This window comes from Octopus bimaculoides, chromosome 5, assembly GCF_046866305.1.
Source record: "Octopus bimaculoides isolate indiv1 chromosome 5, ASM4686630v1, whole genome shotgun sequence".
Lineage (NCBI taxonomy): Eukaryota > Metazoa > Mollusca > Cephalopoda > Octopoda > Octopodidae > Octopus > Octopus bimaculoides.
Window position 1 is genome coordinate 95,384,038 of NC_142932.1, and position 19,833 is coordinate 95,403,870.

At 34.0% G+C, this 19,833-nt stretch overlaps 1 protein-coding gene and 1 non-coding gene across 3 annotated transcripts in view; both read right to left on the bottom strand.

Annotated features, from left to right (window-relative positions):
* The window catches only part of LOC106880794 (neural cell adhesion molecule L1.1-like), a 537,440-nt gene that overhangs the window by 450,168 nt on the left and 67,439 nt on the right, over positions 1–19,833 (bottom strand). The gene's annotated exons all lie outside the window — the stretch shown is intronic.
* LOC149135652 (U1 spliceosomal RNA) lies at positions 10,688–10,850 on the bottom strand. The gene has a single exon (XR_016242049.1). It is a non-coding gene; the product is annotated as a U1 spliceosomal RNA (small nuclear RNA).

Here is a 19,833-nt window from a genome sequence, read left to right on the forward strand (position 1 = left end):
AAAACGGGTTGGGGGGGGGTGACTGACAAATTGTTACATACCTTTTTGTTTCATAGTTGTTGTGAAATATAAACAAAACTATTTCGCTCCCAAAGTAGTATATGTGCGTGTGTGTGAGAGTGAGAGGGGGGGGGGGAGAAAAATGAATGATTTAAAATAAATATATTTCAATTGTTGTGTGAGAAAGTATATATAATCTCATTATAGAATATAGTGTCTTTCTGTGTCCCTCTACCACTTTTTCGTTCTTTTTTTCTTCTTTTAGACGCTGGCAAACAAACTCTCTTGGTTAGAAAATTTTTTTTTCCTTAGCCACTTTGTGTCTCCCTTTCCCACTTTCTGTTGACTTTTTTTTTGTTAGACGCTAGCAAACACTCTGTACCTTCCCTTGTCACAAACACACTATTTCTTTCTCTCTCTCTCCTTCACGCGCGTACGCACAGATTTGACTTCGCCATATCAACAAACTTCAAAATTGGTAAAGTTTATCGATTTTTACAGATATACGAGGGTGCTTCTGAGAGAAAAAGTTGACGAAATGCAGATAGGGTGATGACAAATCTCCTCCTAAAATTGGAGCGACAGGCGGGGTAATTTGTGGACGTGCATAAATTATATTCACGTACACACACACACACACATCTCGGCTTTTATAGATATGGATATATATATATATATATATATATATATATATATATATATATATATATATATATATATATATATATATATATTTATATATATATATATATATATATATATATATATATATATATATGACAACCAAGGAGATTGATTTTTAACAAACTTCAAATGCAAGCCTAGCCTCTTCTATGGTCTGCCAAACATACACAAAAGCCAGATCATAAATGAGACCATCAAAAAATCACCAAAGACATACATACATACACCAAACCCGGGGGATCTAAATCTGCGACCCATCATAGCTGGCTCAGCCTGTGAAACACACAGACTAAGTCTATTTATGGACATCCTCCTAAAACCCTTCCTTAAACACATCAATAGCTATATCAGAGATGACTTGGATATGTTAAATCACCTCCCAAAGAAAGTCAAAGAAGAAACAATCATGGTCTCATTTGACGTGATTAATTTATACACCAGTATACCTCATAATTATGGACTTGAGGCAATTCAATTCTGGCTGGATCAATTCCCGAAAGAAATCCCAAACAGGATCAGTAAAGAATTCATTACTAAATCGGTTGAATTCATCTTACGAAACAACCACTTCATGTTTGACAATACTTTCTACCGAAAAAAATCCGGAATTGCTATGGGCACTAGGGCAGCTCCAGTCATTGCGAACCTAACAACGGGTTACTTGGAAATAATAATATACCAGGAATCTTTATCCACCTTTGGAAACACCCTTTCCCAATACATAAAAGAAAATTGGAAAAGGTTCCTGGACGACTGTTTCATACTCTGGAATGAAAACACAGATGAACTCTTGAAATTCAAAAGTCTATTGAACAGTGTCAACCCAAACATACAGTTCACAATGGAGTACAACCAAAAAGAGCTCCCATTCTTCGATATACTAATTAAAAAAGTAAACCTAAAAATAGAAACGGACGTATTTTACAAAACCACAGACGCCAAACAATATCTACTATTTGATTCATGCCACCCAAGACACACCAAGACAAACATCCCCTTCAACCTTGCAAGAAGGATATGCACAATAGTGTCAGAACAAAATACTAGAGACTACAGACTACAAGAACTCAAAAACACACTAATTGACAGACACTACCCAATTCAACTCATAGAGGATGGAATCAAACGTGCATCACTAATTAATATAGAAAACTTAAGAAAAGTTAAACACAGCAACACACCTTCCCCGAAAATACTGCCGTACATATCCACATACAACCCCAGAAACAAAGAAGCCTTCACCATCATCACCCAAAACATACCAATGCTACATAAGGACCCCAAATTAAAGGAAATTTTACACACACACAAAATCATTAAAAGCCACAAACAACCAAAATCACTGAAAAAAATCCTCACAAAGGCAAAATTATTTTCTAAAATAACAGATGCAAAAGTAAAAAAATGTGGTCGACCAAATTGTGCAACATGCCCAAACATTCTAGAAGGTTCAGAATTCCTCTTCAAAGAGGGACACAAATTCAAAGTTAAATCTGACTTTACTTGTGCCTCAGAAAACCTTATTTATGTAATAAGATGCTCGGGCTGCCACGAAAACTACATAGGGTCCACAGGATTATCGCTCAGACGCAGATGCACTCTGCATCGACAGCAGATTGCATGCCCAGAATACCGAATGATACCTTTTAGTGAGCATATTGAGAAATGCGCAAAACAAATGCTACCACAATTTATAATCTTTCCTTTCTATCAATGTGCCATTAGAACACCAACACAGATTAGATTAAATAAGGAAACCTTTTTCATTCAAAAATACAAACTCAAACTTAGCCATTGCTAACACATTTAAATAAGGAAATTCATCACCCCACTGAAAAGGAAAAAAAATATAGAACAAAACCATGGTAAATTAATTAAATTCTACCACCTCCTAGATTTCGATTATCTCCCTTATACCGGAAAAAATCCTTAATTACCTCCCCCTATCTAGAACTCTTCTTTTCAGACTGGAGCGAACACATATTACAATGAAGTAGAGAAATTTGAAAAGACAACACGAAACCGGTTATTTCTCTAAATACAATGTTTATATACCAAAATGATTTTATAACATTTTTTCTGACATAATTTAAATATATACTTTAACCATGTAACACAAGCCTTCTGTAGTTTTTTCACTCTTATTATCTTTTATATATATATATATATATATATATATATATATATATATATATATATATATATATATATATATATATATACATATATATATATATATATATATATATATATATATATATATATATATATACATATATATATATGTATATATATATATACACATATATATATATATATGTATGTATGTATATATATATATATATATATATATATATATATATATATATATGTATGTATGTATATATATATATATATATATATATATATATATATATATATATATATATATGTATGTATGTATATATATATATATATATATATATATATATATATATATATATATATATATGTATGTATGTATATATATATATATATATATATATATATATATATATATATATATATATATATATATATATATATATATATATATATGTATATATATATATATATATATATATGTATATATATATATATATATATATATATATATATATATATATATATATATATATATGTATGTATGTATGTATGTATGTATACTAGCAAACATACCTGTCCTTTGGATGGTGTAACATATAAATAAATAATAAATCAAAAACATGTAAAGACAACTAAAGATATTTTGTAATGCAAATATACGACCATATAAATTAAAAGAGTATGGAAAACAGTCAAAATAAATAGATAAAATCCTTTCACTTTTATAATATTCTCTAACCAAAACCCTCAAACGTATAAATGAATAATGAATAAATAGAAATGTGAAAACCATTTAAAAATATTCTCTAATGCCAATATACGATCATATAGATTAAAAAAGTATGGAAGACCTTCATACAAAAAACTATGTACATACAATGAATTAGAGGAAAACCTGTTTTGTCAATTTATGTGGGAGCTCTGGGCAAAATGTTATAGCGCGTGACAATCCTTGACACATAAGTAATGTGTGTGTAAAGTTAGGGGAAAATCGGTTGAGAATTGTGGAAATGCATGTGTTAGTCAATAAACATCCACATACTGTGATTTATATGTACTATATATATATATATATATGATAGATCACTGACCACTACACACATTTTCTCTCTCCTTGTTTCTTTCTGTGTTCCTTTCTGTAGAAGAGCGTAGGCTCGAAGCATTAAAGACTTTCTCAATTCGCGAGCGTTATACTAATACATCTATTTGCTTTCAACACCACCTGTCTTCGTCTGTTGTTTTTTTTGTGAATTCTCCATATATATATATATATATATATATATATATATATATATATATAAGTCAGTAGCAGGGATCGATGCTCTGAGTATGTAGCTGCTTGAATAAGAATAGCCTGGGCAAAGTTCAGAGAGCTCCTACCTCTGCTGGTAACAAAGGGCCTCTCACTCAGATTGAAAAGTAGACTGTATGATGCCTGTGTGCAAACAACCTGACTGGCTCCCACTACACTTTTGGAGTGGTTGACATTAAGAAGGGCATCCAGCTGCAGAAACCTTGCCAAATCAGACTGGAACCTGGTGCAGCCTCCTGACTTGCCAGTCCCCAGTCAAGTTGTCCAGCCCATGCCAACATGGAAGGCGAACATTAAACGACAATGATGATGATGATATGTATATGTATGTATATATATGCAGGGTGTGTAAGATATTTGAGTACAGGTTTATGTTTATATAAAAACAGATATATAATAACAGATAATAACTTTATTTCTCAAAAAACGCTATGAGGATAAAAATAAACTTTCTTTTCTATAATGTTATTCAATAAAGCCACCTTCAGCTTCAACAACTGCTTCTATATGAGATCTAATTCATCTACATGCTCGAATCAAGTGGTCCTGGTCCATTTTAGACATTACTCTGACTATGGCAGCTTTCAAAGAATCTTTGGTGTTATGGGCATGTTCATTGACCTCGCTCTCAACGACGCTCCAGATGTAATAGTCCAATGGATTGAGATCTGGGGAATTAGGAGACCAAATGTTAGAGGTTATGTGATCATGAAAATTTTCATCCGTCCATTTCTGTGTTACTAGAGCCGTGGGTGATAGTGCAGAGTCTTACAGAAACATATGGCCTTCCATTGCATACCCTGTCTATCCAGGGCTTAACAATTGTTTCCAGGACCTCAATATAGGCAGCAGAGTTAACTCTAAGGCCTGAGGAGGCATCACATGTCCTTCATTGCTGACAACCCCTAAAACCATAACAGTTGCAGGAAATTTTGTATTTATAACACTTCGAACTTCAGAAGGGTCTGCACATAACCATCTGTCATTTCTTCTGTTAACTTTTTGATCTTGGTCAAAGTTTTTCTCATTTTAGAAAAACTAAATTGAATCTTCTTCTGCTGCCTTTTTCAGTTTGTTTAAGAGCCTTTTAGATCTGATGTAGTGATTTTCTTTTGCTTTTTCTGACAAATTGACCTTTCCTCATTATTTAAGACATGTCTGATGTCTTTGTGGACAACATTTCTGACTGTTCCTTCTGACACATGGAGATCTTTTGCAATCGAATGATGGACTTTCTGGAATTGTAATCAATGGCCTGTTGAACTTGCTGGATAAATTCAGGTGTTCTGATGATGATTTCAGAGTGTTTAGAATGCTTTTTATGCTTTGATACTGGTGATACATTTCCATCTTCAGTCTCTAGCTCCTTACAAATTTTGAAGACAAAAGCTCTGGCAACTTTTAAAAATCAAAATATTTCTAAATTTCTATGCTCAGCCTTTTTAACCCCAATAACAGCATGACCCTTCATTTCTTGTGTAAGCTGAGTGTTTGCCATTATTATTTTCTGAAACAAAAATTATACAGTTAGCAAAAAATACAGCAATGACCCAAAAAGGGTATGTGCGCAAATACCTTACACACCCTGTATATACAAACTGGTGGTGAAAAATTCCTGGCTTTGGGAAAAAGAAAATACAAGAGGATCATTTAATTATGATTTTATTGAACATATTCCTCTCTCAGATTCACACACTTATTGCAAAGGTCCTGCAGTTTTTCTAAGCCATGTAGAAGAACTTGGAAAGTTGGACCACCACCAAGGCCTTTTGTGATACCCTTAAAACCAGGATCTTTTCAGCAACCCTTCACATATATAATATAAGATGGTTATATTTCGGTTTACATCTACCAAATATACTCACAAGCTTTGCTTGGCCCAAGGCTATAGTAGAAGACTCTTGCCCAAGGTGCCACACAGTGGGACTGAACCTAGAACCATGTGGTTGAGAATCAAACTTCTTACTATACAGCTATGCCTGCACCTTATGTACCATTTATATTTTTGAAACATTTTTCTTTTGATACATCTGTACTCATATAACAAATAACAAGCACAAAATTTAAAAGTGCGCATATGTGTAAGTGTTAGATAATGGTTTTGTATGAATACTTATTTTCATTCAAAAATAAAAGCTTATCTCACTTGTAAAATGGTACTTAACTTCAAGAAAGGAGCTGGCAAGTGGGATGTAGTATGATAGATTATCACTTAGTTTTTCTATTCCACTTCACATGCTTATATTGAAACATCCTGGTATTATAAAGCATCAGACACATTCAGATCCAAATGTACTGATTCTTTTATTCTTTTACTTGTTTCAGTCATTTGACTGTGGCCATGCTGGAGCACCGCCTATAGTCGAAGAAATCGACCCCAGGACTTATTCTTTGCAAGCTTAGTACTTATTCTATCGGTCTCTTTTGCTGAACAGCTAAGTTACAGGGACATAAACACACCACCATCAGTTGTCAAGCGATGTTGGGGGACAAACACAGACACACAAACATACACACACACACACACATATACATATATATACAGAAATAAATTTATTTCTCAAACGTGTGATAATGCTATAAATAGCGTGCATGGCTGGCTGGCAACGTATTTGTCTGCATTATATGGATAATTATTCCTGATCGCGGTATTTATAGCATTATCACGCGTTTCAGAAATAAATTTATTTCTGTATCTTACAATACATCTCAACGCTTCTAAAAAAAAAAAAAAAGGAACATATATACATGTATATATATATATATACATATATATGACAGGCTTCTTTCAGTTTCCGTCTACCCATTCCATTCACAAGCTTTGGTCGGCCTGAAGCTATAGTAGAAGACACTTGCCCAAGGTGCCACGCAGTGGGACTGAACCCAGAACCACGTGGTTACTAAGCAAGCTATTTACCACACAGCCACTCCTGTGCCTATATTATAAACAAAACTTAAAAATTTTATACTTTAAAAGTTGATAATGTATTTTTGATTTTTGTTTTGTTTTCTCTTTAAATATTTCATCTGATGTACCTACAGTTTAGTCTATTTGATTTTAGATGAACCAACCTGGAGGAATTGTTAGACCAACTATTTTCAAAGTTAGATACCCTTCCTAATGTTAAAGTTTCAACTAATGACAGCATATTATAGGGATATAGTAGCTGAGTGGTTAGGGCTGAATAAGGTTACCAAATCAATACAACAAACAAGTATATCAATCACTCAAACAGTGAATGCTTAATAATTGAGAAAGTAAATTGATTTGTCCATAGATAAATGAATCTCTCTCTCTCTCTCTCTCTCTCTCTCTCTCTCTCTCTCTCTCTCTCTCTCTCTCTCTCTCTTTTACTCTTTTACTTGTTTCAGTCATTTGACTGTGGCCATGCTTGAGCACTGCTTTTAGTTGAGCAAATCGATCCCACAACTTATTCTTTGTAAGCCTAGTACTTATTCTATCGGACTCTTTTGCCAAACCACTAAGTCACGGGTACGTAAACACACCAGCATCGGTTGTCAAGTGATGTTGGAGGGACAAACACAGACACACAAACATATACATACATATACATATACACAACAAGCTTCTTTCAGTTTCCATCTACCAAATCCACTCACAAGGCTTTGGTCAGTGGGACTGAACCCGGAACCATGCGGGTCGTAAGCCAGCTACTTACCACACAGTCACTCCTATGCCTATATAAATAAATTACTTAAACAGCTCATGTGCATGTCTGATTTAGGACATTGCGGATATTCTTGACAGTGAAACATGAGGTTAATTCAAAAACTAGCAGATTGTCTTTAGTATATAAGTTCAAATTACTTTTTACCGAGGCTATGACAATTGTTAAAACATGAAACCATCTACTTTATAATGGCTTCAATTAATCTACATACATCACTCTATTTATACTCTCAATCAATTTTCTAATTCTTATTTAAACATTGTTGAAAGGTGATATTCTGTTAATAGTTGTCATAAAGACTAAAGCTAAAAAAAATTGGTCTTTCAAATAATCTACATTTACAAACATCCTGTACATTACATATGGAATTCAGTGTCAAAATATCTATCTTCCATGGTTACTAAATCATCCCAGGAAGGAGAAATTGAGAGGTTTAATTTGTCTTTTGATGATGTGTCTAAAAGCTAAAGTTTCGGGAGTGAAGATGGAATAACAAAAAGCAAGTATTTTGAAACTATCAGCTACAACATTTCTAAGATTATTTCATTGAAACAATAGCAGGAAACAAGAAATTTAAGAAAACTTCACTGTCATAATAATAGCATCACAATAAAGTCGCTGTGGATGTGTTTGTGTGCATGCCTGTGTGTGAATTTGCATGCTTGTGTGTGTGGGTGTGTGTGTGTGTGTGTGTGCGTGCGTGTGCATGTGTGTGAGTGTGTGTGAGTGCGTGTGAGTGCGTGTGTGTGAGTGTGTGTGTGTGAGTGTGTGTGTGCATATGTATACTTATATAAATATATTTATATATATATGTTTTATATATGTATACATACATATATATATATACATATATATATATATATATATATATATATATATATATATATATATATATATATATTTATACTTTAAAAGTTGATAATGTATTTTTGATTTTTGTTTTGTTTTCTCTTTAAATATTTCATCTGATGTACCTACAGTTTAGGATCACACAGGTTGTAATCCTTTGAAACATATGTAGGAATAAAGTATGCAATTATAACATGCGTTTTCTCCATTCCTTAATTTTTTAAATATACTCAAATACCCCAAATTTCAAGGAGTTCCTGCCTTAAAAACAGGAACTAAACCACAGTTATTTTGTGTTCTTTGCTACATTGGTTTCTATTAACCCATTTATTCTATCCGAAGAATTTTTATTTATTAAGATAGAAGAAATACACATAATTATATATTTTGAACAGGTCCATAATTAAACCTGCTACCTTAATAGATCCCAAATATGAAGTTATTCAACATCAACGCATCACTTAAGGACATACCCATTCCACCAAAAAATACATATATCTACATTACGCACGCATCCATGCACACACTCACAAGCGCACACATATAAAGTTTCTTGTATGTATTTATAGGCATACAGGAAAAAACAGGGTGGAGGGAAGAAAACAGGAAAATATCTGTGGAAAAAATACAAAAACATTAACCCTATAATTTTGTAAAAATATAGATGTTGCACGGACGACGGCCGAACCAAAAGAGAAAGATGAGGCTTGGTCAAACACTGGTCATGTGGGGGAGAGAAGAGAGAGAGGTAGAGGCAGAGGGACAGAAGAATTAAGAAGGGTCGAGAAAAAATGACAGGGACACAGTGAAGTTAAAAGAGGAGGGAAAGTGAGCAAGAGTATATATATATGTGTGTGTGTGTGTGTATGTGTATATATATATATATATGGAGTTTCAAATTTCGGAACAAAGAGCTAAATAATCCTCTATTTACCTGACATCAAGTTCTTTTGTTGTTACTTTTCATTATTATATATACATAGGCACAGGTGTGATGTGTGTCAAGTAGCTTACTTACCAACCACATGGTTCTGGGTTCAGGGAGTAAAAATGCCCATAATATTCGCGTAAGTGCACCAGTCCATACATACACATGCAAGTCCGCACACCCACGTATATGTGCCTATATGTATATACTCATCCACCCTCACTTGAACCACACACATGCTCACCAACACATTCACCAAAAAAATATATATGTACCCACATACACGCTCACACACTCACATGCATGCACAACACACTCGCACACATACACACGTGCACAAAAAAGGTTCATACACACGTCTATATATGCACATGCACAAGAAAAAACAGGGTGAAAGGCAAAATACAGAAAAAAGTGTAAAAAGGAGTAAAAAAAAGCCATAATTGCAATTTCGGCTGGTTATACTCAAGATTGCTCCTATATGGCCACCCCCAAGAAAAAACTAAGCTCCTATCTGGCCACCCCCAAGAAAAAACTAAGCTAAGAGCACTAGAATCCTTGGAAGAGAGCAGCAAATATATACGAAAACAAGGACAGAAAAAAACAGAGAAATGGTACACAAATACAAATGCAAATAACAGGACATAACAAAAGGTGTCTTTCGACTAAGGACGAATTAAATTTAGCTGGCGTGCGTGGAAGTGAAGCCTTACAGCAGGGACATAAAAGATGACAGGTATGGTGAGGAATATATATATATATGTATATATATATATATATATATATATATATATATATATATATATATATATATATATATATATATATATATATATATATATATATATATATGAGAGGTATTGGTATCTAGAAGACCCAAAGAGTGGCAGGTAACACTAAGAGCTATGGACAGACAGTAGTTAAACTCTTGGTTCGGTAGTGATAGAAGTGAGGAGTCTAATGTGGGTCTTGTATTAGCATGTATATATACATATATATATATATTAGACAATATAAGATAACAAATCCAAGGCTATGAGGAGTTTTCAGGATATTTATAAGGAAAGAGATATAGATATAGTCTTTCTTTTTTCCTTTCTTGGTGAGTACAAACGCAGACCCCACACTCAGAAATAATGCACTTGCGTCACCCACATTTGGGACGATCGTAAAGGTCAACCCAACAGGAGTGCAACGGAAGGGCTTCACTTTGGCAGAACCACCTCGATGATCGTGGTTTACTCCTGTGCCAGGTAAGTATAGACTTGGGTGCGCTATTTCTAAGTGTGGGGTCTCTGCGTTCGTGCTCACTAAGAAAGAAAAAAATAGAAAAAAATTATATCTATATCTCTTTCCTTATAAATGTCCTCAAAACTCCTCACAGTCTTCGCTTTGTTATCTCATTTTGTCTAATATATACACATATATATATATATATATATATATATATATATATATATATATATGCATGTATACATGTATATGTGTGTGTGTGTATGTATATGTATACGTATATGTGCGTATGTGTGTGTGAGCATGTGTGTATGTGTATATATATGTAAATATACATGGGTCCAATCAGTCTCATTTGCAAAATGAACCCCCCTTTAAATTTGCTCAGATTGCCTCCAATTTTGGTGTATCAATGCAACTCTGAATTTTAATTACAATCAACCAATTACTTTATCTCGTAAATTGAAGAATCTGATGTTATTTGGAACCAAAGTTGGGAAATTTGAGTAATTTTAGCCAATCAACAGACAGCGAGGCATTAGCAGCTTGTTACCATAACAACCACATGCTGTGTTGTGTTTCACTTCACCCATGTCTTTGCTACACATAATCAATAGCATGAAACGCCATCTTTGTGACTTGAATATTAAGTCACTGCAAATATAGCAAAAGTTTTTTATGATGTTTGTACTGTTTCTTAGCATTATGAAGGTGAATGGACAGTATTGCCAACCTTCAGGGCCTCATTGACTCAGATAGCTAGATTTTTGATTTCACTAGGTTAATTCTATTCATAAACATTTAAATTAGGAGTATTTCTTAAACAGTTAGCTTCATATTTCTTTTTCTTGAGACAAATTCTTTCCTGACCAGTGTTATTCTTATTGTAGCTTACAAATCCAAGCATGAAAACGTTACTCAACTTAGGAGTTTTGGAGACAGACACTCCATTTTCACACACACACACAGAGGAATGCATAAATGTACATATAAACTTATATATGAATTCATACATCTACATGCACTTATATGTTAATGATGTATACAAATATATGACAAGTATGCATAATACTTAAATATGCATTAAGTAAACACATGCAGACAAATATATTAATATAGCGAACCACTGATACATAACATGGAAACTACAGACATGTAGATTGATTAACAAGCATAGACCAATAGATTTGCTGTTTTGCATTTTATAATACATTCCAAATATGAAAACTCATCAAAAAGGTTGGATGTAAACTAGTAGAACAATATACCTTTTAACCAACAACCACCAAGTCATGCACAAGAGAAAAGAATAGCAAAGATTAGTATCTATTAAATATGTATCTAATAATAGAAAATAAATTAACCGAATAAATTCATCATCCAGAAATAAAAAGTAAAATAAAATTATATAAAATGTTATAAATATGACAAAATCTGGCAAATTATAACAAATTACTGATATAAATAAAATGACATCTGTAAATAAATTATCATTTAGTCATATGGCATTAAATACCTCATCACTTTAAACAATCTTTGTTGGAAAATGTGCATCTTCTACACATCTTGCCAACTACCACTTGTAAAACTCTACTATTTGGTTCAGATCATCTTCATAGAGAGCATTGACTATCCTTTGAATGTCACTTTTTCAATGGAAACACTTCAAAGTGTGGTAAACACTTGATTTGGAAATTTTTATCTCATGACTCACATACTGCATATATATTTTTTAATTCTGGCAAAACATTTCTAGCACACCTTTTTTAAAGGAGATTATTGATGGCTATGGTCTTCTGGACTGTTTCTTGTGGACATTCTAGACAATTCTATCTGCTTCAAACATATTTCTAATTCAAATGATAGTAAGTTGCACAGGTGAATCAAAGAGATACCATTTACTGAACAGTTTTTACCCTTCGACTTTGTGTGTGCACATGTAGGCATGTGTGCATGCATGTGTATACAGGAGATGGACAAGATACTGAAAGCACTTTTAGCTATTTCTCCTATTGGTAATGAGACAAATTCACAGCTATTCTAGTCTGTGTATATATGTGTTGACATGTATTATGTATACTTTGTAATTCTATTCTTTATTTTCTGCCAATTTTTATATTTAAATATGTTGAAACATGTAACCTATCTAATTTTCAAAGAAGACAAATTGTTGGAACATTGATAACATGAGTTTTAATCACTAAAACTGTCAAATTGCTTAATGTTTTGAGAGGCACAGTCTCTAAAATTATGCTGGCATTCCAAAACCTCGGTTAAATAAGCTCTGACAAGACTAGTGAAATATATTCTGCCTAAAAACCATCAAAGAACAGCAACAAAAGTGACAGCAGAGCTGAACCACTACATTGCCAAACTTGTACAAACCAAAACCATTTGTCATGACCTCTCTAAAGTTGGATGCGATGGAATGGCAGCAATTGTTGAAATGCTCTTGTCCCTAACAACATTGACAAGCAGAAAAAATGGTGTGGAGACTATTAGAAGTGATCAATGATTCACTGGAACAATATAGTCTTCTTTGATGAAACATTTTCATTTTTTTTGCTTCAAATTTGGGGCAAGTTTATATCTGGAGACAGTCCAGAGAAGCTTTAAACCCTGACTGTTTGGCTCTTACTGGGAAGTATGGAGATATGTCTGTGATGACTTGAGCAGTCATATCACAGAATTCTTTTGGCCCTTTAGTTCTTTTATACGGCAGAGTTAATGTTAAGGATCATCTGAATATTTCGGCTGATCATGTCCATCACATGGTACAAAAGTTGTTCTTTGATGCTAATGCACCAATTCACATGATGAATGTTATTCAAAAATTGCTATGAAGATCACAAAAATCAAGTAGACCATTTGAACAGGCCTACACAATCACTTATTCTCAATATAATTTAAAATTTGCAGAACACTTTGGAAGAGCATGTGAGAATCTGTCTCATTTTGTCACCATTGCAGAAAAAACTAAAGCAGATTTTACTTGAAGGCCCCAAATCTGTTCAGGACTTGTATAAGTCAATTTCTCAACAGATTAAAGCTATGAGGCCAGAGGTGATCAACTTTGGTCTGCTCACTTAGACAGTGAGATGGCATCATTCAAAAGCTACTACAACGAAATAATTTTAGAAATGCTGTAGCTGAAAGTTTCAAAATAATTGATTTTTGTTATTCCATCTTCTCTCCCAAAACTTTAGCTATTACATGTATTATCAATAAGATAAATTAAAACTCTTAATTTCTCCTTCCTGAGATGATTTGGTAATCATGGAAGATAGATATTTTGACACTGAATTATCAGGATGTTAGTAAATGTAGATCATCTGAAAGCCAAATTATTTTAGATTTAGTCATTATGACAACAATTAACAGAATAACATATTTTAACAATGTTTAAATACGAATTAGAAAATTGCTTGAGAATATAAGTAGAGTGATGTTTGTTGTTGGAATTACCACACAGTGGCCTTGTCTTATTTAGATTAATTGAAACCATAAATTATATGGTTTCATATTTTAATGATTGTTACAACTCCAATAACAATGAACTTGAACATATATCCAAAAGATAATTTGGTAACTTTTGATAAACCTCATGTTTCACTACTAAGAATATCCTCAACATTTTAAATCAGACATGCAGATGAGCTTTTTAAGTTATTTATTTATATTCATTTTCTTATGGACAAATCAATTTACTCTCTTGATTACTAAGCATTCAGTGTTGTTTTGTTGTTTTGGTTTGGTAACTCTATTCAGCACTAACCTCTCAGCTACTACATCATCATCATCGTTTAACGTCTGCTTTCCATGCTAGCATGGGTTGGACGATTTGACTGAGGACTGGTGAAACCGGATGGCAACACCAGGCTCCAATCTAATTTGGCAGAGTTTCTACAGCTGGATGCCCTTCCTAACGCCAACCACTCAGAGAGTGTAGTGGGTGCTTTTACGTGTCACCCGCACGAAAACGGCCACGCTCGAAATGGTGTCTTTTATGTGCCACCCGCACAAGCCAGTCCAGGGGCACTGGCAACGATCTCACTCGAAAATCCTACGGGAACCAGTTAGGCGGTACTGGCAACGGCCACGCTCAAAATGGTGCATCTCATGTGCCACCCGCACAAGAGCCAGTCCAGGGGCACTGGCAACGATCTTACTTGGCTTGCCGGGTCTTCTCACGCACAGCACATTTCCAAAGGTCTCGGTCAGTGAGGCCCAATGTACGAAGGTCTTGCCTCACCACCTCAGCCCAGGTATTCCTGGGCCTACCTCTTCCACGGGTTCCCTCAACTGTTAGGGTGTGGCACTTTTTCACGCAGCTATCCTCATCCATTCTCACCACATGTCCATACCAGCGCAATCGTCTCTCTTGCACACCACAACTGATGCTTCTAATGTTCAGCTTTTCTCTCAAGATACTTACATTCTGACGGGTATTCACATTGACATTACACATCCAACGGAGCATACTGGCTTCATTCCTTGCGAGCTTACGTATGTCCTCAGCAGTTACAGCCCATGTTTCACTGCCATGTAGCATGGCTGTTCGTACGCATGCGTCATACAGTCTGCCTTTTACTCTGAGTGAGAGTCCCTTTGTCGCCAGCAGGGGTAAGAGCTCTCTAAACTTTGCCCAGGCTATTTTTATTCTAGCAGCTACACTTTCAGCGCACCCACCCCCACTACTAACTTGGTCGCCCAGATAGCGGAAGCTATCGACTACCTCTAGTTTTTCACCCTGGAATGAGATAGAAGTTGTTTCCTGTTTGTTTACAGTCTTTATTGCACCTGAACATCTGCCACAAACAAAAACTAACTTGCTAGTTAACCTGCCTTTGATGTTGCTGCACCTCTTATGTGTCCATAGCTTGCACCGGGTACATCTTATAGAGTTACTACCTACTCCTTTTCTACATACTGAGCAGGGCCATCTACCTGAAGGGGTTTGTGTTTTATCTACCTTCCTACTTATTAGGATTTTGGTTTTAGCTGGGTTGACTCTAAGGCCCTTCAATTCTAGACCTTGCTTCCACACCTGAAACTTCTCCTCTAGTTCTGATAGTGACTCCGCAATTAGGGCAAGGTCATCAGCATAGAGGAGCTCCCAGGGGCAACCTGTCTTGAACTCCTCTGTGATTGCCTGGAGGACTATGATAAATAAGAGGGGGCTGAGGACGGAACCTTGGTGGACCCCTACCTCTACCCGGAATTCATTGCTGTACTCATTTCCAACCCTCACCTTACTGGCAGCATCTCTGTACATGGCTCGCACAGCTCTCACTAACCATTCTTCTATCCCAAGTTTCCTCATTGACCACCAGATAAGGGATCGGGGGACCCTGTCAAAGGCTTTCTCCATGTCAACGAAAGCCAGGTACAGAGGTTTATCCTTAGCTAGGTATTTCTCCTGCAGCTGTCTCACTAGAAATAAGGCATCAGTAGTGCTTTTACCTGGCACGAACCCAAACTGCATCTCATCTAAATTGATTCGCTCCCTAATTAGTTGGGCTATGACCCTCTCTGTAACTTTCATAACCTGATGCTGTCTTTCATTAGTTGAAACATTAGCATTAGGAAGGATATCTAACTTTGAAAATAGTTGCTCTAACAATTCTCCCAATTCTAACAATTCATCTAGAACGAAATAAACTAAATGTGAAGGTACATCAGATGAAACAACAGCTAAAAATTAAAACAACAACAAAAATACATCAACTTTTAAAGTATAAAATTATTAAGCTTTGTTTATAGTATAAACAGTCAGTACATTTAGATCTGAATGTGTCTGATGTCCTGTAATACTAGGATGTTTCAATATAAGCATGTGAAACAGGACAGGCAAACTGAGTAACAGTCTTACATATTGTATTCTCACTGTCAGCTGCTTTTCCAAAGCACAAAATTCAGTACAGGAGATAAAGTTTTTATTTCCAATGGGAAGAATTTTTCAAACAAAACCATTATTCAATACTCATACATGTATGTACTTTTTAATTATGTACTTGTTATTTATCATATAAGCACAGGTGTACCAAAAGAAAAGAGTTTCAAAAATAAGAATGGTATGTAAGGTGCAGGCATGGCTGTGAGGTAAGAAGTTTGCTTCCCAACCATATGGTTCTGGGTTCAGTCCCACTGTGTGGCACCTTGAGCAAATGTCTTCTGCTATAGCCTTGGGCCAAGCAAAGCTTGTTAGTGTATTTGGTAGAGGTAAACTGAAAGAAGCCTGCCGTATATATATAAAACAGTATTAATTGAAAATATTTCAACCCTAATCAAATCCAAGTCTTATTTTAGGCTAAAATGGTACTCTTACTTTTATATAATTTAATGTTAAATAAGGTAGCGATTAGAATTATCATTAAAAATCATTTGAATAATATAAAAATACAAGAATACTAATTTTTTTCAAACAATGATATAAAGTCGTTTAACAAAGTAAAAGCTATACTTATCAAAATGTTATTGTAGTTCAAACTGAAACTTAGACGTTAAAATCAGAACTAGAGCGTTTATTAGAAATAGAAATATGAATGAAGAAATTATTATGAATGAAAGATTAAACTTTATATAGCTTAAGTCATAATAAAAAACATTAAGGACATTGTATAGACAAAGAAATTAAAATAAAAAGACTAGTTATTTATCGCATAAAATAGAAAGAAATATTAAACAGTCTTTGGATCTTTATGGTTTGACGGCCAACACTTGTTTTCTTAACGAAACACTTTCAAACTTGAGATACTGGTAGAATGTGTCATATAAAACATCTTTTTCTCTTAGCCTTCTTAACAAAAATTACTTCTTAATGAGTTATTTCATGTTAAAGCTGTCGTATTTCTGTAATTTCAACCAATCACTGACGTCTATTCAGTTGAATACAGTTAGTGCTGTTCGGTGTTAAGTGTGTTATTCCCTGTATAATTATATCATTATTCCCTAGTAAGGGTTTAGGGTTTTAGGGTTAGGGTTAGGATTTTAGGGTTAGGGTTGGGGTTAGGGTTAGGGTTATGGTTATGGTTATGAGTTATAGGGTTAGGGTTAAGGTTATGGCAAAAATAATCATAACCCTAACCGTAATCCTAAAACTAACCCTAACTCTAAAACCCGAACAATAACCCTAAAACCCTAAAGCTAAAACCAGTACAAACGCACGAACGATGTCATAAATAACAGTGACAAACGAAATATATACCGCCGATAGTTGTTGTTGACAACGGATAGTTTTTGTTGACAAACAACGGCACTAATTTTATTCAAGGGAAAAAATCCCGTAACACCGTTGTTTACATTCCACGGCGTAATTGTTTTCACCTCAATAGACGTCAGTGATTGGTTGAAATTACCGAAATACGACAATTTTTTTACATGAAATAACTTCGAATACAAAATGTTTTATCTGTTCTATAACACAAAATATACAAAATATTCGAAGTTTGAAAGTGTTTCGGTACCAAAAACACTACATAAAAAAATGTTGGCCGTCAAAACATAAAGATCCCAGTATTTTTTATGGCATTTTTCGTGGTAATATTTACTTTTTCATACTTTTTAAGGCTAAATTATTAATAATAATATACCGTATTTGCCGGTTTATTAGATGCCCCTTCGCAGGTGAAGGTCTCTCTGATTAGAATAGCCGTGCATCACATCGCTTGATTTTGTTCCTTTTAGATACGAGTACACTATATCTTGTATCTTTTATTCCTACTTTCAATCAAAGCTTACTAATTAGTATAGCGACATCTATCTATATTTCACGCTGAAACCCCGAGAGACGAAGATTTGTTGGAGTTAACGAAGTCTGCCAGCGAAGACGCAGAAGAAGCGCCAGATCCAGAAGAAAAGGAGGATGAGGTGAGCCTAGCAATCGAACGTCAGCTCAACTTTTTAAGGACAGCAAAGGAATTGCAAGGGAAGGTGGAGGCATGGGATTGCTATATGGTCCGGTCTCTGCAATTTAAAAACTCCATCGATGCTGCCATGTAGACATATAAAACCATCTTTATTGCCATGAAGAGACAACGACAGCAACTCCCCATCACAATGTTCCTCAAGCCCACCAAGAAAGCCTTGCACGAAGATACGACATCCCCTAAAACACCTGAAGAAGAGGTGTCATCGGAAGAGATTGAAATCATTGCTTCGCAGTAATTACCTTCGTTATTTTCATCATCATCATCATAAATGAATATCAGTCATTATTGGTAAATAACTGTACATTTTAATTTATTTTCTATTAAATATTATATAAATATTATATATATATATATATATATATATATATATATATATATATATATATAATATTTTACGCAATATTTTGACATTTATAATATTTTGACACGTCTAATATTCGCAGTTTTTCACTATTCACGGGTGCTCTAGGAACGTAACCCCCACAAATACCGAGGGATTACTGTATATATATATATATATATATATATATATATATATATATATATAGTTTTAGGGAAAATAACCAATTTTCAAGAACTCATCGATGAAAATCCACTATCACATATAGAAAAATTAATAATTAAAAGCACAATAAATGAGTATAATATAAAGTAAAGTAAATATCATAAGATAAATATAATAAAAAGATTACACGTGTTTCATAACCAATTTTCAAATAGAAAAGAAATTTAAATCGATTAAAATCAATTGAAATTATCGAAAATAAATTCTATTAAAAAATATAGCTACTCGTCAGATCGTAAGTAGAACAATAATTAGATATATATCTCAACCAACAATAAGTACCAAATGAATTAATATGAAATACTTATTATATAAAGATAGAAAAATTATTAAAAAAATATCATAATATCAAAATAATAACTCAATTTAATTTTAATTTTTTATAAATTGATTTTAATTGAGTTGTTTACCTGTAATTTTGGATTTTGTCCCTAATATATATATATATATATATATATATATATATATACTTGCTTCAGTCACTTAACTGCAGCCTTGCTGAGGCACTACCTTTA